We start from the raw sequence: 24,217 nt of genomic DNA on the forward strand, positions 1-24,217 counted from the left end.
TAAGTGAAATAATCTGTCTGTAAACAATTGTTGGAAAAATGACTTGTGTCATGCACAATGTAGATGTCCTAACCGACTTGCCAAAACTATAGTTTGTTAACAAGAAATTTGTGGAGTGGTTGAAAAACGAGTTTTAATGACTCCAACCAAAGTGTATGTAAACTTTCGACTTCAACTGTACATTTTACGGACACAATCTATTTTTCAATAGTTATATTTTGTTTTAAAATCTTGTTGATTTTAGTCCTACCGTTCAGCTCCATTCAACCCCTTCCATCTATCTCTTAACACCATCCATATTGGATCTCTATTTGCCATATATTTTTCAACTGTGCTGTGATGCTTCACAAAAGTACTGAACCTTTCTATTCTCATAGTTTCTGCAGATTGTAAATTAAAGATAATTGATATTAAAGATAATTAAAAATATTTATTATATTATTGATCTTTTGACTATGACTTTTCAAATCACCCAGTATTGCTATCTGCAGCGTTAGCTCTAGGTAAATGTTGCAATTCTTCAGCCATTCCTGGAACTGTGACCAAAAATGAGCTACATATGGACAGTACCAAAATAAATGATCTAATGATTCTGCCTCCTCATAGCAAAATCTGCAAAGCTGGGAAGGTTGTATCCCCCATAACATTACATTGGTTTCAAGAATTTTGCAAATAATTTAAATTGAAAAATTTGAATTTGAGTTTTGAATCCGGCGTCGTTTTGCATGTCAATTCATAAACCACGTGCCATGGAATCGGTACATTGAAAATCTCTTCCCAACTATTTTGCAAATTACATGTCACATCTGTCAATTTCTTGGTCCTTAAAAACTGGTATATGTTTTTTATTCATCACAATTTTCTTTAACCAATTTTGGTCTTTAATGCAGGGCCGGCAGATAAGTTCCTTACTTTTTCCCCCTTCCACTTGCCTCTTCCATTTTTGCGGTAATGCCGCAATTGGTTGTAATTTTGGGTAGGGCAGACATTTCCATATATCTCTGTTAGCTGCGTGTGTGACATAACTCCACCAGTCCTATTTATGATATAATTTACAAAGATTCTACCTTTTTATAATTTTTTTTTTTTAAATGATCAATTAGTATATTTGAGTTTAACCACAATATTTGTTGTATTATTTGTTCTGTCTTTACAGGTGGATTAAACAGAAATTGCAACCAACTTTCTATGGCTTGTTTAAAAAATAACAATATTTTGGAGATGATTTCGTTTTCAAATAACCGAAAGTGAGCAGTTGTAAACTGAATAAAGAGAAAAAGGCCCAATTAGCCTATTAACTTGTCGACAAATTAACAAATTATGTGTTGGATTAACGCCCCTCATCTCAACCAAAAATTAAAGTAAAAAAATACAGGATTAAGCCAGTGGCATAGATGGAACTATCCAAGCAGTAGATACATCTCCTTTACATTTTTATAGTTATGTATTTATATTTATTTGTATTTAACTTGGCAAGTCAGTTAAGAACAAATTCTTATTTACGATGACCGCCTACCAAAAGGCAAAAGGCCTCCTGCGGGGACAGGGACTGGGATTCAAAATTCAAAATAAAATAAAATATAGGACAACACACACATCACGATAAGAGAGACACCACAACACTACATAAAGAGAGACCTAAAGACAACAACATAGCATGGCAGCAACACAAGAAAACACAGCTTGGTAGCGACACAACATGTCAGCAGCACAACATGGTAGCAGCACAAAACACAGTACAAATATTATTGGACACAGACAACATCACTATGGGCAAGAAGGTAGAGACAACAATATATCACACGTAGAAGCCACAACTGTCAGTAAGTGTACATGACTGAGTCTTTGAACGAAGAGTTGGAGATAAAACTGTCCAGTTTGAGTGTTTTTTTGCAGCATGTTCCAGTCGCTAGCTGCAGCAAACTGAAAAGAGGAATGACCCAGGGATGTACAGTATGTGCTTTGGGGACCTGTAATGTGACAGGAAGAAAGGGTGTGAAGGATGAGGGCTGCAGTAGGTATCTCAGATTGGGAGTGAGGCCCAAGAGGCTTTTATAAATAAGCATCAACCAGTGGGTCTTGCGATGGGTATACAGAGTTGACCAGTTTACAGAGGACTATAGAGAGCAGTTACAGTATGTGTCCTATAAAGAGCATTGGTGGCAAATCCGATAACCGAATGGTGAAGAACATCTAGCCGCTCGAGAGCACCCTTACATGCCGATCTATAAATGATGTCTCCGTAATCTAGCATGGGTGGTCATCTGAATCAGGGTTAGTTTGGCAGCTGGGGTGAAAGAAGAGTGATTACGATAGAGGAAACCACGTCTAGATTTAACCTTAGCCTGCAGCTTTGATATGTGCTGAGAGAAGGCTGCGTTGTCAACCAAACACAATTCAATACTACTTTTGTAAGACAGTAAATAAATAGCCTTGTATTTTACAAACTAATATAACAGTATTTATTCAACCTTAAAATGACTAACACATCCATGGCCACATTTTTTTGTTTACTGTAACAATAAATGTCTTCTTGTGTAATCATAGAAAGCATCCATGATCAGGGTGGCAGGGCTGTTGAAATCTTCACAATCCCTATAATAATCTGCACTGAATCTCAAACGGCATTGATCACTTGCACCGTGTACTCTACTTGAACGTAATCTCAACTAACTGCAATCCAGGTCATTTGTTTGTGCTATTAGATCAAGCACAGTGGTAACAAATTAAGTTGTATAAAAAAACAAAATATCTGCCAAAATATCTGTATTCCCAGTTGATCTTTGGTGTGCTTTTAAGTGGTTGAAATCGCAGTGATAACACATTTAGGTGACAACTTAACCAGAAATCAGACAGTGATTTTCCATTGGAATTTGGTTGTGCTTTTATGGTTGAAAGCACACTGATAACACATAGAGAATTCAACAAACTCATGGCTGTCTTTTTGAGTTGGTGAAAATAGGTTGGAAACTCGTTGATCAACGTATCTACCAAGTATTACCCAATTCTCCATGCTGAAATGGCATGGTGTGCCCAGTGGGTGGTAAAGATTAGAAGATCTCAAGGATTAAATGGGTTTTCTCAGAGTTTTAAGAATTTATTTGACTCTCCTAATTTTAGGACTTTGGCTGTGGTAAAATATGAATGAGCAGGTTATTTTTGTAGGGCCCTCTCACACAGCGTTGACAGTACTGAAAAGCAAAAAACTATGTCCCCAGACAAAGACAGCTACAAATTACACAGGAAGATCATGGCAGGCGGTCATCCCTCTCTCATGTCACTCCTCTATTACTGAGGAAATGGCAGCTTCGCTCGTAACTCCACAAGTGCTATCTAGACAAACATAATTTCGCAGTGATATCAACAGTCTTGTTTTTCGGCACTCGGACACAGCCTGGTCCCATTTACAGGCTATCGTTTAAATGTGTTAGCATTCAATACATGGCTCACAGCATGATCACAAACACAAATGAATATAAAAATAAATAAATAAGAAAATGAAAATAAAGCGAGGATTGGTTGTTTGATGGAGTGCCTGCGGGCTGAGCAGTATGTTTGCGCTGACGGCCACCCCTCAGTGTGTTAGTAGAGGGCGAAGAGGGCTCTTCTCTCCCTGAACCTGCCATGTGTACCACCACCGCCTCCCATCTGTGCCTCCAACTATTTACCCAATGTACTGCAACAACACGGAGCGCCACCACACTTTATGCAACACATAAACAAGGACATCTGCAGCAAACCGAGAGAGAGAGAGAAAGAGAAAGCAAACGACTTAAAGCAATGATCTAACAGAATGGAAGAGAAAAGACAACGGTTGAAGAAACGGGTGAGGAGAAAGAAGAAGCTAGTGTGTAGTGACAGTACTGTCATGGAGCGGCGCCGCCAAGAAGACTGGAGACGTCCTCAGCAGACACTGGCCTCCACTCAGACAGCAGCAGTGGAGCTGCAACAATGGCGCTTGTTTTCCAGACCCTTGGGATGATTCGGCCCCTTCTGCTGATTTCAGGCATGAGCGTGTGTGATAAGGGAGCACTGGGTCTGATATGAGGAGGCATTGTTGGCGAGGCTCATGGCTCGGGCTGAGGCTGAGAAGACCCTGCGGGCCCTACAGTACAGTAAGTGGGCTGATGAGTCTGGCTTCATTGGAGGGGTGGATGGTGCGGTTGTGGGGCTGTGTGCATCCTCAGGGCTGGTGATGCCCCCGGTCCCAGCTGGCTGTGGATCCAGAGCACCCCACCCCATCCTGGCCCGCCGTACCATTACATCACATCATCCATCACGGTGGAGACACCATATAGATAGAACACTTGTTATATTGTCAATGGGAAACAACTGTCTCTCAGCACGCACTAGCTCACTGTTAGCCATGCAACTCACACAGACTAGGCCTAATACGGATTGCATAACTCCACACAGAGACCTGTATTAAAAATGTATAAAAGGAGCAAATTGTGTCCTATTATCTGTCACTAAAAGCAAGATTGGACTTTAATATAGTTGCAATGATTGTTCTGTGAAGCATTAGCCTGGCGCCCCAAAGACTTTTCCATCAAATCTGCAGTTCCTTCGACACACTACAGATTTGTCCCTATTCTGTTTTCCATGTTATTGTCCATCTTTATGGTTGGTGTGGTGATCGTGTACAGACCATTGAGGGGTTTTTTCATTGTTAGTTTGTGATTGGGTTCAATTGTCTGTCTGTGTCTTCTTGGCCCATTTGTACCAGAGCTGCAATTATCTCTGCCTATTATTTCAGGGCCAGCGTTCTTTGCACAGTAGTCGACCAGTCTTATCCAGGATTAGTGCATTCTCCACTTATTTGAGTTAGTTGGTTCAGGCCACCCCTGACACTTGCCCATAAAAACCTGAATGCTTCGTGTTTACAATAAAGGTTCAATAAAAATAAAAATAAAATGAATACTGTCCAACAGGCCTCCTGCACATGCACAGACACTCGAGAAGGACTCTCTGTTCTGTGTTTTGCTTTCTCTCAGTTGGAGACTTTTAGCACCAATACTTTTTTTCCATGGCAGGCTGCGATATGCCATCTGTTCCTCGTGCTGTGGAACACACAGCTCCCTCACGCAGTGACTTTGGTGTTTTTTTCACATGGTGGCAAAACTGTAAATTGGGTAAAATAACAGCCATTACAGAACACTAGTGAGGTTTTCTAAAGAGAGGTGACTGCCCAGGTAGCAACAAATGTTACCACACCTTTAGAGAACGTTCCCTTAAGAGTCTCATTAGGTCATTAACGTTTTCATAGGAATGTTCCCATGATGTGCAAGGAATGTTTCCAAGAGACCATTCCCTTAATGCAAGGATGGGCAACTCTAGTCCTCCAGAAACCATGTTCTGTGTATGTTTGATGTGACGTTGATGGAATATTCTCCCAACCCTCAGAAAACTGGACACATGAATGTTCTTGCAATGTCCCATAAAATGTGTCTAGAACATGAATGTTGTATGTTCTGAAAACATTGTAACCACGTTCTAGATGAGTTCTGCTTGACATTAATTAAGGTAATGTTCTCCTTACTTTAACACCAAAACATGCTAAACATCTACTCAGAAGGTTTTTGCTAACATAGTTCCGTTAAGTAACAGAAAACTGGACACTCAAACATTAGGGGAAAATTACGGGTAACATTACAAAAACGTTCTCTCTCCCAAGAATTGTTAACTAGGTGGAGGAGCCTTTTTTGCATTTCAACATCAGGTTCAGAGGGCTTACCACCTAGCATCTTCACTTCAGAGTTCATTCAAAGAGGACCAATGTACGCAATAGTTTTTTTTTTAAATCTCCAACATGTCCTGCCTGTGGCAGAGAAGCATGGAGGAGCTATCAGAACCTACTCTTCAGTGAGTGACTAACTCATCCATTTTACAACAGCTATAGATCCCATTCTACATGCTTATTATCCCATTAACACAAATGCTGCCTGCTAAGTTTGACACAAAAACAACGACAACAATCAACAACCAAAGGCTACGTATTTCTTAAGTCGGAGAGAGCTCATTGAAATGGTAACTTCTCTCAATAAAAATCTACTTCATAAATGAGAAATGAGGCCATAAAGTGTTTTATTGGCTCTCTAAACACGGTGGGGAATACAGTTTCACTCGTCTTTTGTTTGGAGTGCTGTCAACTTGACAGGAGAGTCATTTGAGACCTTGGGAGGAAAACCCGTAGCTATCTGTTTTGGTGAAACCTTGACCATTGGTCAATTCAGATCATTGAATGGCACATTTGATACTGCTCCATTTTGTAACACTTATTGAAAAGAATATGTTGCATCTGGGAACCTCTCTTCTGCAAACAGTGGAGACGAGGATTTGTCTAGTGCCTCTGTATCCCTGTCTGGTGAAACCAAAGGTGGGGTAGGATGAGAAATGATGAGGAAACGTCTTTTTAGATTACAAAATGGTTGTATTCATCTACTGCTAAAGATTACATATACCTAATTTCTTGACACGTTTGTACATTAGTAACATTTCATACAGAAATATTCCTAAGTACACATTACCTGCATTCCACAATTAAAACACATTCATGTTGTGAATCAAAAGACACAGGTAGAAAAAGACAACTCAATTGAACGACAAAGTGAAGTTGGATGACAGTCTTATACGCACCTCCTTCCCACTCTACAAACAGGGAAACATGAGCTATCTCCCATTATACCAGCACATTATCAGGACAGGGGTCTTGTCAGTGTGCATTGGGAATGGTAACGACGACACGTCTTCTTGCAAAGCCGTCATCACACAAACATGTAAAAATAGAATGGGAGCCGCATCAAGTGAGGGAGTCCAACTGTTGCCATCTCTAGCTGCAAGGAGACAGAGAATGTTTGTTGGACAATTAGGAGAAAGGAAACATGTCTGAGGGTGTTAGGGAGTCAGTCATGTGGAACGTGCAGCACTGACCTTGTAGAACTCAAGCAGCTCCTGGTGGCTGAATTCCAAAAACACGATCTCCACACTCTGGAAGACGAGAGGAGAAAGGCTCACCGTGAGTCAAGGGACGTCACGGCCGACAACACTCCCTCAGCTTTCTATAAAAAACATCACTCCCATCAATTATTTGTGCACTTCTGTCCAGTGAAAGTAAGTAAAATCAAATCAAATCAAATCAAATTTTATTAGTCACATACACATGGTTAGCAGATGTTAATGCGAGTGTAGCGAAATGCTTGTGCTTCTAGTTCCGACAATGCAGTAATAAACAACAAGTAATCTAACCTAACAATTCCACAACTACTACCTTATACACACAAGTGTAAAGGGATAAAGAATATGTACATAAAGATATATGAATGAGTGATGGTACAGAACGGCATAGGCAAGATGCAGTAGATGGTATAGAGTACAGTATATACATCTGAGATGAGTAATGTAGGGTATGTAAACATAAAGTGGATAGTTTAAAGTGGCTAGTGGTACATGTATTACATAAAGATGGCAAGATGCAGTAGATGATATAGAGTACAGTATATACATATACATATGAGATGGTAATGTAGGGTATGTAAACATTATATTAAGTGGCATAGTTTAAAGTGGCTAGTGGTACATTTTTACATAATTTCCATCAATTCCCATTTTTAAAGTGTCTGGAGTTGAGTCAGTATGTTGGCAGCGGCCGCTAAATGTTAGTGGTGGCTGTTTAACAGTCTGATGGCCTTGAGATAGAAGCTGTTTTTCAGTCTCTCGGTCCCTGTTTTGATGCACCTGTACTGACCTCGCCTTCTGGATGATAGCGGGGTGAACAGGCAGTGGCTTGGGTGGTTGTTGTCCTTGATGATCTTTATGGCCTTCCTGTGACATCGGGTGGTGTAGGTGTCCTGGAGGGCAGGTAGTTTGCCCCCGGTGATGCGTTCTGCAGACCTCACTACCCTCTGGAGAGCCTTACGGTTGTGGGCGGAGCAGTTGCCGTACCAGGCGGTGATACAGCCCGACAGGATGCTCTCGATTGTGTATCTGTAGAAGTTGTGAGTGCTTTTGGTGACAAGCCGAATTTCTTCAGCCTCCTGAGGTTGAAGAGGCGCTGCTGCGCGCCTTCTTCACAACGCTGTCTGTGTGGGTGGACCAATTCAGTTTGTCCGTGATGTGTACACCGAGGAACTTAAAACTTCCACCTTCTCCACTATGACCCGTCGATGTGGATAGGGGGGTGCTCCCTCTGCTGTTTCTGAAGTCACAATCATCTCCTTTGTTTTGTTGACGTTGAGTGTGAGGTTATTTTCTGACACCACACTCCGAGGGCCCTCACCTCCTCCCTGTAGGCCGTCTCGTCGTTGTTGGTAATCAAGCCTACCCACTGTAGTGTCATCCGCAAACTTGATGATTGAGTTGGAGGCGTGCATGGCCACGCAGTCGTGGTGAACAGGGAGTACAGGAGAGGGCTCAGAACACACCCTTGTGGGCCCCAGTGTTGAGGATCAGCGGGGTGGAGATGTTGTTACCTACCCTCACCACCTGGGGGCGGCCCATCAGGAAGTCCAGGACCCAGTTGCACAGGGCGGGGTTCGAGACCCAGGGTCTCGAGCTTGATGACGAGTTTGGAGGGTACTATGGTGTTAAATGCTGAGCTGTAATCGATGAACAGCATTCTCACATAGGTATTCCTCTTGTCCAGATGGGTTAGGGCAGTGTGCAGTGTGGTTGCGATTGCGTCGTCTGTGGACCTATTGGGTCGGTAAGCAAATTGGAGTGGGTCTAGGGTGTCCGGTAGGGTGGAGGTGATATGGTCCTTGACTAGTCTACACAGTCATAGAGATGGTACATGTACTGTCTAGTACGTGTGTCCCCACCATTCTCTCTGAAATGATTTTCACCCAAAACCTAATAGCCATGCTCCAACTATCATGATTCACCAAAACGTAAAACCACAATTTCAATATCAGAGGGTTTGTTGGTATTCACATTTTCAACGAAATGAAGACACTTCTTTAGCTCAGAAAAGGGCACTTACAGTATAAGACAAGACAAATCTTGTGATCGGAAAATAAACATACAATAGAATGAATAATAACATACCATTAAGGATTAAGAGGGAGGTCGTCAAAGCAAGACATTGCTGTGAGAGTTATCCCAGTGTTGGTCTGTGCACCAACCAACACTTCTAGCCGGTGCTGTGGGGCTGAAGGCACAATGGAGGAGGGAATGTGTCAGAGCACATTAATGACAGGGATATTAATTAGAGCCAACATTATCATCCATAATTAAGAGGAAAATGGGAAATGTTATCTCTTGCCAAAGCCCACTTGGCATGTGCTAACATGAAATCTAGGGCACACACACCCATCCACCCACACTTGAATTGAGATTTGACAAGGTAACAGCTTTGAGCAACCATATTTGCACATTACAAATATAATAAGACACAGATCAAATATGATAAAGTGGCAAATTAATAATTGGAATGAATCAGAAAGATAAACATCCACATGAATCAGAAAAAATGCCAGAGCATATTGACTTAATAATTGTCCATTCAATCTTAATCTGTTAAAGGGATCATTTGCTGGACGCTGAGACAGGAGGGGTCAGGAGACACTGTGGCCCATTCCGACGATACCCTCAGTTATATCCTGCCAAACAGGCAGGATATAACCCCACCCACTTTTCCAAAGTACAGCCACCACACCACTAGAGGGTTATCTTCAACCACCAACTTATCATCCTGAGACAAAGTCGAGTATAGCCCACGAAGATCTCCCCCACGGCACAACCCAAGGGGGGCGCCAACCCGGACAGGAAGACCACGTCAGTGACTCATCCCACTCAAGTGACGCACCCCTCTTAGGGAAGTCATGAAAGAGCACCAGTTTGCCAGTGACTCAGCCCCTGTAATGGGGTTTGAGGCAGAGAATCCCAGTGGAGAGGTGAAGCGGCCAGGTAGAGACAGCAAGGGCAGTTCGTTGTTCCAGTGCCTTTCCATTCACTTTCACACTCCTAGGCCAGACTACACTCAATCATAGGACCTACAGAAGAGATGAGTCTTCAATAAAGATTTAAAGGTTGAGGCCGAGTCTGCGTCTTTCACATGGATATGCAGACCATTCCATAAATATGGAGCTCTATAGGAGAAAGCCCTGCTTACAGTTGTTTGCTTAGAAATTATAGGGACAGTAAGGAGGCCTGCGTCTTGTGACCGTGCGTATGTGTAGGTATGTACGGCAGGACCAAATTGGAAAGATAGGTAGGAGCAAGCCCATGTAATGCTTTGTAGGTTAGCAGTAAAACCTTGAAATCAGCCCTTGCCTTAACAGGAAGCCAGTGTAGAGAGACTAGCACTGGAGTAATATGATAACATTTTGGGGTAAAAGTCAAGATTCTAGCAGCCGTGTTTAGCACTAACTGAAGTTTATTTTGTGCTTTATCCGGCTGGCCGGAAAGTAAAGCATTGCAGTAGTCTAACCTAGAAGTGACAAAAGCATGGATGAATTTTTCTGCATAATTTTTGGACACATGTTTTCTGATTTTTGCAATGTTACGTAGATGGAAAAAAGCTGTCCTTGAAACAGCCTTGATATGTTCGTCAAAAGAGAGATCAGGGTCCAGAGTAATGCAGAGGTCCTTCACAGTTTTATTTGAGACGACTGTACAACCATTAAGATTGTCAGATTCAACAGAAGATCTCTTTGTTTCTTGGGACCTAGAACTAGCATCTCTGTTTTGTCCGAGTTTAAAAGTAGAACATTTGCCACCATCCACTTCCTTATGTCTGAAACACAGGCTTCCAGGGAGGGCAGTTTTGGGGCTTCACCATGTTTCATCAAAATGTACAGCTGTGTGTCGTCCGCATAGCAGTGAAAGTTAACATTATGTTTCCGAATGACATCACTAAGAGGTAAAATATATAGTGAAAACAATAGCGGTCCTAAAACGGAGCCTTGAGGAACACCGGAATTTACAGTTGATTTGTCAGAGGACAAACCATCCACAGAGACAAACTGATATCTTTCCGAGAGATTCGATCTAAACCAGGCCAGAACTTGTCCGTGTAGACCAATTTGGGTCTCCAATCTCTCCAAAAGAATGTGGCGATCGATGGTATCAAAAGCAGCACTAAGGTCTAGGAGCACGAGGACAGATGCAGAGCCTCGGTTCGACGCCATTATAAGGTAATTGACCACCTTCACAAGTGCAGTCTCAGTGCTATGATGGGGTCTAAAACCAGACTGAAGCATTTCGAATACATTGTTTGTCTTCAGGAAGGCAGTGAGTTGCTACGCAACAGCTTCTTCTAAATTTTTGGAGAGGAATGGGAGATTTGATATAGGTTGATAGCTATTTATATTTTCTGGGTCAAGTTTTGGCTTTTTCAAGAGAGGCTTTATTACTGACACTTTTAGTGAGTTTGGTACACAGCCGGTGGATAGAGAGCCGTTTATTATGTTCAACATAAGAGGGCCAAGCACAGGAAGCAGCTCTTTCAGTAGTTAAGTTGGATAGGGTCCAGTATGCAGGTTGAAGGTTTAGAAGCCATGATTATTTTATTCAATGTGTCAAGAGATATAGTATTAAAAAACTTGAGATTCTCCCATTGATCCTAGGTCCTGGCAGAGTTGTGCAGACTGAGGACAACTGAGCTTTGGAGGAATATGCAGATTTAAAGAGGAGTCCGTAATTTGCTTTCTAATGATCATGATGTTTTCTTCAAAGAAGTTCATGAATTTATCACTCCTGAAGTGAACAGGTGGTCAATTACCATCCTCTCCTGGGGAATGCTGCTTTTTAGTTAGCTTTACAACAGTATCAAAAATAAATGTTGGATTGTTCTTATTAAAATTAGGGTGATCGAGCAGCAGTGAGGGCTCTTCGATACTACACAGTACAGTTTTTCCAAGCTAGTCGGCAGACTTCCAGTTTGGTGTAGAGCCATTTCTGTTCCAATTTTCTGGAAGCTTGCTTCAGAGCTCCGGTACTTTCTGTATACCAGGGAGCTAGTTTCTTATGACAAATGTTTTTGGTTTTTAGGGGTGCGGCTGCATCTAGGGTATTGCGCAAGGTTAAATTGAGTTCCTCAGTTAGGTGGTTAATCTACCCATCGTGTCCGATTTTTAAAATGTTTTACAGGGAAAACACAACATATATTCATGTTAGATCACCACCAAATCCAAAAAACACACAGCCATTTTTTCCAGCCAAAATTAATCACTAACCTTTGATAGTCTTCATCAGATGACAGTCATAGGACATCATGTTACACAATACTTGTTTGATAATGTGCATATTTATATCCAAAAATCTCGGGTTTACATTGGCGCCATGTTCAGAAATGCCTCCAAAATATCCGGAGTAATTACAGAGAGCCACGTCAAATAACAGAAATACTCATCATAAACTTTGATGAAAGATACATGTTTTACATCTAATTAAAGATACACAGGTTCTTAATGCAACCGCTGTGTCAGATTTTTTTTAAACTTTAGGAAAAAGCATACCATGCAATAATCTGAGACGGCGCTCAGAAATACACAACATTTCTCCGCCATGTTGGAGTCAACAGAAATACGAAATTACATCATAAATATTCCCTTACCTTTGATGATCTTTCATCAGAATGCAGTGCCAGGAATCCTAGTTCCACAATAAATCGTTTTTTTGTTCGATAATGTCCAATTAGCTACTTTTGCTAGCACGTTTAGTTCACATGTCCAAACGCTGGCGCCGGTCCAGGCGAACTCGGACGAAAACTTCAAAAAGTTATATTCCAGGTCGAATAAACTGGTCAAATTAAGTAGAGAATCAATCTTCAGGATGTTGTTATCATATATATCCAATAACGTTCCAACCGGAGCGTTCGTTTTTGTCTACAGAGTAACGGAACGCATGGCCATATCATGACTAGTTCACCTGACCAGGAACTAGCATTCTGCCAGACCAATGACTCAAATAGCTGCCATCCGGCCCCACATCACACTAGAGGCTTCATTCCACGTTCTACTGACTGTTGACATCTAGTGGAAGGCGTAGGAAGTGCGAACAGATCCATATCTTACTGGGATGTGAATAGACGATGAGTTTAACATCAACCAGCCCCAGAATTTCCACTTCCTGTTTGGAGGTTTGCCTGCCATATGAGTTCTGTTATACTCACAGACATAATTCAAACAGTTTTAGAAACGTCAGAGTGTTTTCTATCCAATAGTAATAATAATATGCATATATTAGCATCTGGGACAGAGCAGGAGGCAGTTCACTATGGGCACGCTTTTCATCCAAAGTGAAAATGCTGCCCCCTATCCCTAACAAGTTAACTGATGTTTGTACTCTGACGTCCTTGGGTAGGTGGAGGGAGTCTGGAAGGGCATCTAGGAATTTTTGGGTTGTCCAAGAATTTATAGCACGGCTTTTGATGATCCTTGGTATTGGTCTGAGCAGATTATTTGTTGCAATTGCAAACATAATAAAATGTTGGTCCGATAGTCCAGGATTATGAGGAAAAACATTAAGATCCACAACATTTATTCCACGGGACAAAACATGTCCAGAGTATGACTGTGGCAGTGAGTAGGTCCAGAGAAATTTTTGGAAAAGCCTCCGAAAGCCTTTTGGAGTGGGTCTGTGGCCTTTTCCATGTGACTATTAAAGTCACCAATTTTTTTAATATTATCTGCTTTGACTACAAGGTCCAAAAGGAATTCAGGGAACTCAGTGAGGAACGCTGTATTATGGCCCAGGAGGCATGTAAACAGTAGCTATAAAAAAGTGATTGAGTAGACTGCATAGATTTCATGACTAGAGGCTCAAAAGATGAAAACATTGTTTTTTTTGTAAATTGAAATTTGCTATCGTAAATGTTAGCAACACCTCCGCATTTGCAGGATGTGCGGGGATATGGTCACTAGTGTATCCAGGAGGTGAGGCCTCATTTAACACAGTAAATTCATCAGGCTTAAAGATAAGTCTGTAAGTACTTTCAAGTTATTAGAACATGCTTTTGCTAATTCAAATTGTGTTTGCAGAATATTTAGGTTTTTTACATGTTTATTCAAGTTTTCAAAGTTTTGATGATGCTAAGCTAATTGTGCTAACTGTCGCCCATTGTGTCAGCATGCTAGCTATCGTTTTGTGACGGAATATAGCTTCTTTGGGTTTTGGATGTATCTAGCTATTGTAAGTGTTCAGATGTCGCTTGTGACAGAGCTAAACGCATAGTTATTAACATCTTATGGCTGCAGGGGCATTATTGAGTAGCTTGGATGAAAGGTGCACAGAGGTGCCCATAGTAAACTGCCTGCTCCTCAGTCCCAGTTGCTAATATACGCACATTATTATTCGTATTGGATAGAAAACACTCTGAAGTTTCCAAAACTGTTTGAATTATGTCTGTGAGTATAACAGAACTCATATGGCAGGCAAAAACCTGAGAAGTTCCACTTCCTGTTTGAATTGTTTCTGAGGTGGCAGATTTTCAACCAAGCTCTCATTGAAATTACAGCGAGATATTGATGAGTTTTCACTTCCTACGGCTTCCACTAGATGTCAACAGTCAATAGAACTTTGTCTGATGACTCTAATGTGAAGGGGGGCCGAAGGAGACAGGAATTAGTCATCACTGCCATGAGGTGACCACACATTGAACACGCGCCTTCACATGAAGGCGTGTTCCACCGCTCTTCTGAAGTCAATCTAATTCTCCGGTTGGAACGTTATTCAAGATGTATGTTAACAACATTCTAAAGATTGATTCAGTACATCGTTTGACATGTTTCTACTGACTGTTACGGAACTTTTGGACATTTCGTCACGTTATAGTGGATGCGCTTTGTGACTTTGGAATTGTTTACCGCTAACGCGCTAACCAAAGTAGCTAATTGGACATAAATAACGGACATTATCGAACAAATCAAGCATTTATTGTGGACCTGGCATTCCTAGGACTGCATTCTGATGAAGTTCATCAAAGTAAGGAAACATTTATCATGTATTTTCTGGTTTCTGTTGACCCCAACATGGCGGCTAATTTGGCTATTGTTCTTAGCTCCGTCTCAGATTATTGCATGATTTGCTTTTTCCATAAAGTTTTTTGAAATCTGACATAGCGGTTGCATTAAGGAGAGTATATCTATAATTCCATGTGTATAACTTGTATTATCATCTACATTTATGATAAGTATTTCTGTTGAAACGATGTGGCTATGCAAAATCACTTGATGTTTTTGAAACTAATGAATGTAACGCGCCAATGTAAACTCAGATTTTTATCAAACAAAACATGCATGTATTTTTGTAACATGAAGTCCTATGAGTGTCATCTGATGAAGACAATCAAATGTTAGTGATTAATTTTATCTCTATTTCTGCTTTTTGTGAAAGCTATCTTTCGCTGGGAAAATGTCTGTGCTTATTGTCGTTTGGTGGTGACCTACATAATCGTTTGTAGTGCTTTCGCTGAAAAGCATATTTGAAATCGGACACTTTGTGGGATTAACAACAAGATTACCTTTAAAATGATATAAGATACATGTATGTTTCAGGAATTTTAATTATGAGATTTCTGTTGTTTGAATTTGGCGCCCTGCACTTTCACTGGCTGCTGTCATATCGATCCCGGTAGCGGGATGCAGCCATAAAAGCTATTTGGACACTTAGATTGTGGTTATACGTTTTGTGGCACCTTTCCTGTGATGTAAATTGTCATCATTTCTGCATGGTTATGTTGGCTAGCTAGGATCGTTTTCTTGTTTTTACTCGTTATATAGATGCTGTTCTTTTTTTGTATCCATTTGTATGAATTTATATAGTGAGTTTTTCTCATACATTTTCTCCTTTCTGTATCTGTTACAGTTTTACAAACAAAATATCTTCTACTAAAGATTCTTAACAGTACCAATGCCTCCTGACTCTTTATTGGAAGAGTGTAAACTGTCTGCCAAGCTTTGTAGCTTAGCATACACATTGTGAGGGCAGAACAGTCATGTTATATTGTTTGTAGCATTTAACGATTAGCATATTGGCCACTCAAGTCAAATCAAATCAAATCAAATTTTATTAGTCACATACACATGGTTAGCAGATGTTAATGCGAGTGTAGCAAATGCTTGTGCTTCTAGTTCCGACAATGCAGTAAAAACCAACAGTAATCTAACCTAACAATTCCACAACTACTACCTTACACACACACACAAGTGTAAAGGGATAAAGAATATGTACATAAAGATATATGAATGAGTGGTGGTACAGAACGGCATGGCAGATGCAGTAGATGGTATAGAGTACGGTATATACGTATGAGATGAGTACTGTAGGGTATGTAAACATAAAGTGGCATAGTTTAAAGTGGCTAGTGGTACATGTATTGCATAAAGATGGCAAGATGCAGTAGATGATATAGAGTACAGTATATACATATGAGATGGGTAATGTAGGGTATGTAAACATTGTATTAAGTGGCATTGCTTAAAGTGGCTAGTGGTACATTTTTACATAATTTCCATCAATTCCCATTTTTAAAGTGGCTGGAGTTGAGTCAGTATGTTGGCAGCGGCCGCTAAATGTTAGTGGTGGCTGTTTAACAGTCTGATGGCCTTGAGATAGAAGCTGTTTTTCAGTCTCTCGGTCCCTGCTTTGATGCACCTGTACTGACCTCGCCTTCTGGATGATAGGCGGGTGAACAGGCAGTGGCTTGGGTGGTTGTTGTCTCTTGATGATCTTATGGCCTTCCTGTGACATCGGGTGGTGTAGGTGTCCGGAGGGCAGGTAGTTTGCCCCTGGTGATGCGTTCTGCAGACCTCACTACCCTCTGGAGAGCCTTACGGTTGTGGGCGGAGCAGTTGCCGTACCAGGCGGTGATACAGCCCGACAGGATGCTCTCGATTGTGCATCTGTAGAAGTTTGTGAGTGCTTTTGGTGACAAGCCGAATTTCTTCAGCCTCCTGAGGTTGAAGAGGCGCTGCTGCGCCTTCTTCACAACGCTGTCTGTGTGGGTGGACCAATTCAGTTTGTCCGTGATGTGTACACCGAGGAACTTAAAACTTTCCACCTTCTCCACTACTGACCCGTCGATGTGGATAGGAGGGTGCTCCCTCTGCTGTTTCCTGAAGTCCACAATCATCTCCTTTGTTTTGTTGACGTTGAGTGTGAGGTTATTTTCCTGACACCACACTCCGAGGGCCCTCACCTCCTCCTGTAGGCCGTCTCGTCGTTGTGGTAATCAAGCCTACCACTGTAGTGTCATCCGCAAACTTGATGATTGAGTTGGAGGCGTGCATGGCCACGCAGTCGTGGGTGAACAGGGAGTACAGGAGAGGGCTCAGAACGCACCCTTGTGGGCCCCAGTGTTGAGGATCAGCGGGGTGGAGATGTTGTTACCTACCCTCACCACCTGGGGGCGGCCCGTCAGGAAGTCCAGGACCCAGTTGCACAGGGCGGGGTCGAGACCAGGGTCTCGAGCTTGATGACGAGTTTGGAGGGTACTATGGTGTTAAATGCTGAGCTGTAATCGATGAACAGCATTCTCACATGGGTATTCCTCTTGTCCAGATGGGGTAGGGCAGTGTGCAGTGTGGTTGCGATTGCGTCGTCTGTGGACCTATTGGGTCGGTAAGCAAATTGGAGTGGGTCTAGGGGGTCCGGTAGGGTGGAGGTGATATGGTCCTTGACTAGTCTCTCAAAGCACTTCATGATGACGGAAGTGAGTGCTACGGGGCGGTAGTCGTTTAGCTCAGTTACCTTAGCTTCTTTGGGAACAGGAACAATGGTGGCCCTCTTGAAGCATGTGGGAACAGCACTGGGATAAGGATTGATTGAATATTGTCCGTAAACACACCAGCCAGCTGGTCTGCGCATGCTCTGAGGACGCGGCTGGGAATGCCGTCTGGGCCTGCAGCCTTGCGAGGGTTAACACGTTTAAATGTTTTACTCACCTCGTGCAGTGAAGGAGACCCGCAGGTTTTGGTAGGGGGCCGTGTCAGTGGCACTGTATTGTCCTCAAAGCGGGCAAAAAAGTTGTTTAGCCTGTCTGGGAGCAAGACATCCTGGTCCGCGACGGGGATGGTTTCTTTTTTGTAATCCGTGATTGACTGTAGACCCTGCCACATACCTCTTGTCTGAGCTGTTGAATTGCGACTCGATTTTGTCTCTGTACTGAGACTTAGCCTGTTTGATTGCCTTGCGGAGAGAATAGCTACACTGTTTGTATTCGGTCATGCTTCCGGTCACCTTGCCCTGGTTAAAAGCAGTGGTTCGCGCTTTCAGTTTCACGCGAATGCTGCCGTCAATCCACGGTTTCTGGTTGGGAATGTTTTTATCGTTGCTGTGGGTACGACATCGTCAATGCACTTCCTAATGAACTCGCTCACCGAATCAGCATATTCGTCAATATTGTTGTTGGACGCGATGCGGAACATATTCCAATCCGCGTGATCGAAGCAGTCTTGAAGCGTGGATTCAGATTGGTCGGACCAGCGTTGAACAGACCTGAGCGCGGGAGCTTGTTGTTTGAGTTTCTGTTTGTAGGCTGGAATCAACAAAATGGAGTCGTGGTCAGCTTTTCCGAAAGGGGGGCGGGGGAGGGCCTTATAAGCGTCGCGGAAATTAGTATAACAATGGTCTAGTGTTTTTCCAGCCCTGGTAGCACAATCGATATGCTGATAGAATTTAGGGAGTTTTGTTTTAGATTAGCCTTGTTAAAATCCCCAGCTACGATGAATGCAGCCTCAGGGTGTGTGGTTTCCAGTTTACAAAGAGTCAGATAAAGTTCGTTCAGGGCCATCGATGTGTCTGCTTGGGGGGGAATGTATACGGCTGTGATTATGATTGACGAGGAATTCCCTTGGTAGATAATGCGGTCGACATTTGATTGTGAGGAGTTCTAGATCAGGTGAACAGAATGACTTGAGTTCCTGTGTGTTGTTATGATGATCACACCACTTCTCGTTAATCATAAGGCATACCCCCCCGCCCCTCTTCTTACCGGAAAGATGTTTGTTTCTGTCGGCGCGATGCATGAAGAAACCAGCTGGCTGCACCGACTCCGTTAGCGTCCCTTGAGTTAGCCATGTTTCCTGAAGCAGAGCACGTTGCAATCCCTGATGTCTCTCTGGAATGCTACCCGTGCTCGGATTTCATCAACCTTATTGTCAAGGACTGGACATTGGCGAGTAGTATGCTAGGGAGTGGAGCGCGATGTGCCCGTCTCCGAAGCCTGACCACGAGACCGCCTCGTTTTCCCCTTTTTCGGCGTCGCACAGGGTCGCCGGCTGGGATCAGATCCATTGTATTGGGTGGAAGGCAAAACACTGGATCCGTTTCGGGAAAGTCATATTCCTGGTAGGAACGATGATGAGTTGACGTTAATCGTATATTCAGTAGTTCCTCCCGACTGTATGTAATGAGACCTAAGATTACCTGGGGTACCGATGTAAGAAATAACACGTAAAAAAACAAAATACTGCATATTTTCCAAGGAACACGAAGCGAGGCGGCCATCTCTTTTCGGCGCCGGAAGTTCGCTGAAAAGTCCATGCCTTTTCAGTATTGCTACTTTGAGAGTAGCATTGTCTGGGAAAAGTGTATTGTTTAACTGTGTAATGCCAGGGTAATGGAATTCTGCTTTTAATGTTTCCTGTGGATTATATTAAATATGCCACCTGCCAAATGCTTCCTTTTGTTTTCATAACCATACATACAACTATTGTCCTCTGATGATTGAACTGCCAAAATAAAACCAATCAAAGTGAAGCCCTGAGTCTCTCTCACAGGAGCCCTTTGGTGGCCATCACCATTCTCACTCAAACCAGCTATACAGTCCATTCAAACTCAACAATTTCGTACTAATTTCTCCTAACTGGAGATTTTCTATTTTTTACCTCTCTCGCCTGTCCAGCTTCTCATTTGAATTCCATACTGTCACTTGTTCACTCAAGCTTAACATTGTCAACTATCGCCCACCAGGGGCCCTTGGAGAATTCCTCAATGAGCTTGACACCTTGATAAGCTCATTACCTGACAATGGCTCACTGCTCTACATACTTGGTGACTTCAACCTCCCGACATCTGCCTTCGATTAATTTCTTTCCAACTCTCTTTCCCTTCCTTGCCCCTTTTGACCTCACCCTTTACCAATCCCCTCCAACTCACAAGGCAGGCAATACACTTGACCTCATCTTTACTAGAGGCTGTTCACCTACTAATCTCACTGCAGCCCCCTCCAGGTCTCTGATTACTACTTTGTTTTCCTTTCTGTCTCCCTTTCCTCCAACCATAGCCAACTAGCCCCTTCATGCGCCATCACAATCTTCACTCTCTCTCACCCACTATTCTCTCCATTTCTATCCTATCATCTCTCCCTTCTGCTAAATCCTTCTCCCTCCTGTCTCTTGATTCTGCCTCTTCGACCTTACTCTCCTCCCTTTCCGCAACTTATGACTCGCATTGTCCCCTTACCTCACAGCTGGCTCGGCTCTCTCCTCCTGCTCCGGCAGGGACTCATTGTTAGCTTACAAAGCAAGGTAGCTAAGTGAAAATGGAGGAAAACTAAACTTCCTGAGGGCCTATCATCCATTCACTCCCTCTCTACCTTCTTTTCCTCCATGTATGCTGCTGAAGCCACTAAATGTCAAGCTTCTGCCTCTTACCCTAGGAAATTATTTTCCACCTTCTCCGTGCTCCTTAATCCTCCACCCCCTTCCCCTCCCTCTCTGCGGACGACTTTGTCAACCACTTTCAAGAGAAGGTTGATGACATCCGTTCCTCATTCACTCAGCAACTGGTCCCACCGACTGGTCCACTGCTATCATCAATAACAGGGAGAGGCAGACCCCCAGTTTCAAGGGTAAAACCACCAACATCTATCACAGTGCAGACCCCCCTAAATCCAGGAGTACATAGCACACTCATTCAGCAGTACCTCCTACAACTGAACCCCATATGAACTTCACTATCCACCATCTCTTCTGTAAAAGCAGTGAACACTTCATCACCAGGTGCCCGAAGATCAAGGGAGAATCTAAGAACAAGATAGAGGAGTGGATAAAAGATGTCAAATGTTGCTCGAGGTGTGGCCATGCCCACTTGCCTGAAGAGTGTACCCTGAAGAAGCCATGTCACAATTGTTGTGGGATACATTTACAGGTGTTTCCTCAGGTGGCCCAGCAGGAACCATCTGCTTCCCCAATCGAAGTCTCTAATGGCAGAGTGTTCCTCACTCATTTCAACCAAGTTGGTTGGGTTCTCCTGAAGGTGGTTCCGGTGCTGTTGAGAAATGGATCCAAGTATCTCAAGATTTATGCCATTCTGGATGATGGAGCAGAGAGAACAATGTTACTGCCTGAAGCTGCAACTGTCAGGAGAGCAGGAGACCCTCATCCTCCATACTGTCAGTGATGATGTCACCAATATCAAGGGTACAATGGTCAGCATTCAGATAATCCTTCTCTCTAAATCTAAAAGGAATTATGTGATCCATGGTGTCTTCACAGCCACAGGGTTAGATCTTAATGAAAAGACATCCATCAGTAGTGGTGCGTGGGTCAAATCACTGGGGAAGCCACGCCAGGGAAAAAAAGCCATATTACAACCTACAGTAGTTCTTCCTTTAAAAGTTTTGAGCTTATGCCACGACCGTTTGTGGTACCTGGTGGCAGATTGTGGTCAATTGCATCATTCTGTCATTGCACCACACTTTCACAATGGGGCGTTAGAACACTGAGCTATCGGTAGTCTAACTGTGGCACAAATTTACTATATTTTCATAAATTAATGAAGTTGTGAATGTTTCAGTCTGAGAGTCTTGCATCAGGCAACAAAAAAATTATTGCTGGCGGGTGGTCCCGGAATTGAGAGAGAACTTAGGTAAATACAATGGCACACTATCGAAAAATGGGCACGGTTGGCTTTTGGTTTCTCTCCCTCAAAAACATATCCCCGGCTCAGGCTAAGACCCAGACGCAGACACAGGAGGAAGATAGTACGAGTCCCAGAGTTTAACATAGTTCAAGGGGCAGGCAAAAGTTAAGGCAGGCAAAGGGTCGTAATCCAAATCAGAGTCAGGCATGTACAGGACGTCAGGCAGGATAAGGGTCAGAACAGGCAGAAAGATCAGAAATGGGAAGACTAAGAAAAACAAAAACTAGAGCACAGGAAACACAGGAACATGCTGGTAGGACTTGATGGGACAAGAAAAACTGACAACAGAAAACGCAGGTACAGTTGAAGTCAGACATTTACATACACCTTAGCCAAATACATTTCAACTCAGTTTTTCAAAATTCCTGACATTTAATCATAGTAAAAATTCCCTGTCTTAGGTCAGTTAAGATCACCACTTTATTTTAAGAATGTGAAATGTCAGAATAATAGTAGATAGAATTATTTATTTCAGCTTTTATTTCTTCTATCACATTCCCAGTGGGTCAGAAGTTAACATACACTGAATTAGTATTTGGTAGCATTGCCTTTAAATTGTTCAAACGTTGGATCAAACATAGCCTTCCACAAGCTTCCCACAATAAGTTGGGTGAATTTTGGCCCATTCCTCCTGACAGAGCTGGTGTAAATGAGTCAGGTTTGTAGGCCTCTTTGCTCGCACACGCTTTTTCAGTTCTGCCCACAAATTTCCTATAAGATTGAGGTCAGGGCTTTGTGATGGCCACTCCAATACCTACACTTTGTTGTCCTTAATCCATTTTGCCACAACTTTGGAAGTATGCTTAGGGTCATTGTCCATTTGGAAGACCCATTTGCGACCAAGTTTTAACTTCCTGACTGATGTCTTGAGATGTAGCTTCAATATAACCACATAATTTTCCTTTGTCATAAAGACATCTATTTTTTGAAAACAGCAAAGCACCCCCACAACATGATGCTGCCACCCCCGTGCTTTACGGTTAGGATGGTGTTCTTCGGCTTGCAAGTGTCCCCCTTTTTCCTCCAAAGATAACGATGGTCATTATGGGCAAACAGTTCTATTTTTGTTTCATCAGACCAGAGGACATTTCTCAAAAAAGTATGATCTTTGTCCCCATGTGCAATTATAAACCATAGTCTGGCTTTTTTATGGCGGTTTTGGAGCAGTGGCTTCTTCCTTGCGGAGCGGCCTTTCAGGTTATGTCGATATAGGACTCGTTTTACTGTGGATATAGATACTTTTCTACCAGTTTCCTCCAGCATCTTCACAAGGTCCTTCTCTGTTGTTCTGGGATTGATTTGCACTTTTCACACCAAAGTACGTTCATCTCTAGGAGACAGAACGCATCTCCTTCCTGAGCGGTATGATGGCTGCGTGGTCCCATGGTGTTTATACTTGCGTACTGTTGTTAATACAGATGGACGTGGTACCTTCAGGCGTTTGGAAATTGCTCCCAAGGATGAACAAGACTTGTGGAGGTCTACATTTTTTTTATGAGGTCGTTGCTGATTGGATTTCTTTGCTGATTTTATGAGGTCTTTTGATTTTCCCATGATGTCAAGCAAAGAAGCACCGAGTTTGAAGGTAGGCCTTGAAATACATCCACAGGTACACCTCCAATTGACTCAAATTATGTCAATTAGCCTATCAGAAGCTTCTAAAGCCATGACATCATTTTCTGGATTTTTCCAAGCTGTTTAAAGGCACAGTCAACTTAGTGTATGTAAACTTCTGACCCACTGGAATTGTGATACAGTGAATTATAAGTGAAATAATCTGTCTGTAAACAATTGTTGGAAAAATTACTTGTGTCATGTACAAAGAACATGTTCTAACCAACTTGCCAAAACTATAGTTTGTTTACCAGAAATTTGTGGAGTGGTTGAAAAATGACTTTTAATGTCTCTAACCTAAGTGTATGTAAACTTCCGACTTCAACTGTATAAATACACAGGGGATAATGAGGGGAGAGACACCTGGTGGGAGGTGGAGACAAGCACAAAGACAGGTGAAAGATCAGGGTGTGACAAGAACAGAAATAAAACTGCCTTTATTTACCACAGTGTGAAAGATTGATATAAAGTGAGTTTCTGAAACACCGAGTCCTTCTTTGCTGATGTGAAGAAGAAACTGAATGAAAGCGAGTCCAGCGAGGATAGGGAGGGGAAAAATGTTGCCCCTACTTTCAAGACCTGAGCTACTTCATTTATTTATGAAATGTACTATTTTATTTAGGCAATTTAATATATTCACCTATTTAGTAGGCTATTTCGCAGCATAAAGCTGAGTGACTCACTCTTTCGTGTCTTTGGATCAAAATAAATGAGTACCAACATTCTTTCTGATTGTCTT

This window comes from Salvelinus sp. IW2-2015, linkage group LG33, assembly GCF_002910315.2.
Source record: "Salvelinus sp. IW2-2015 linkage group LG33, ASM291031v2, whole genome shotgun sequence".
NCBI lineage: Eukaryota > Metazoa > Chordata > Actinopteri > Salmoniformes > Salmonidae > Salvelinus > Salvelinus sp. IW2-2015.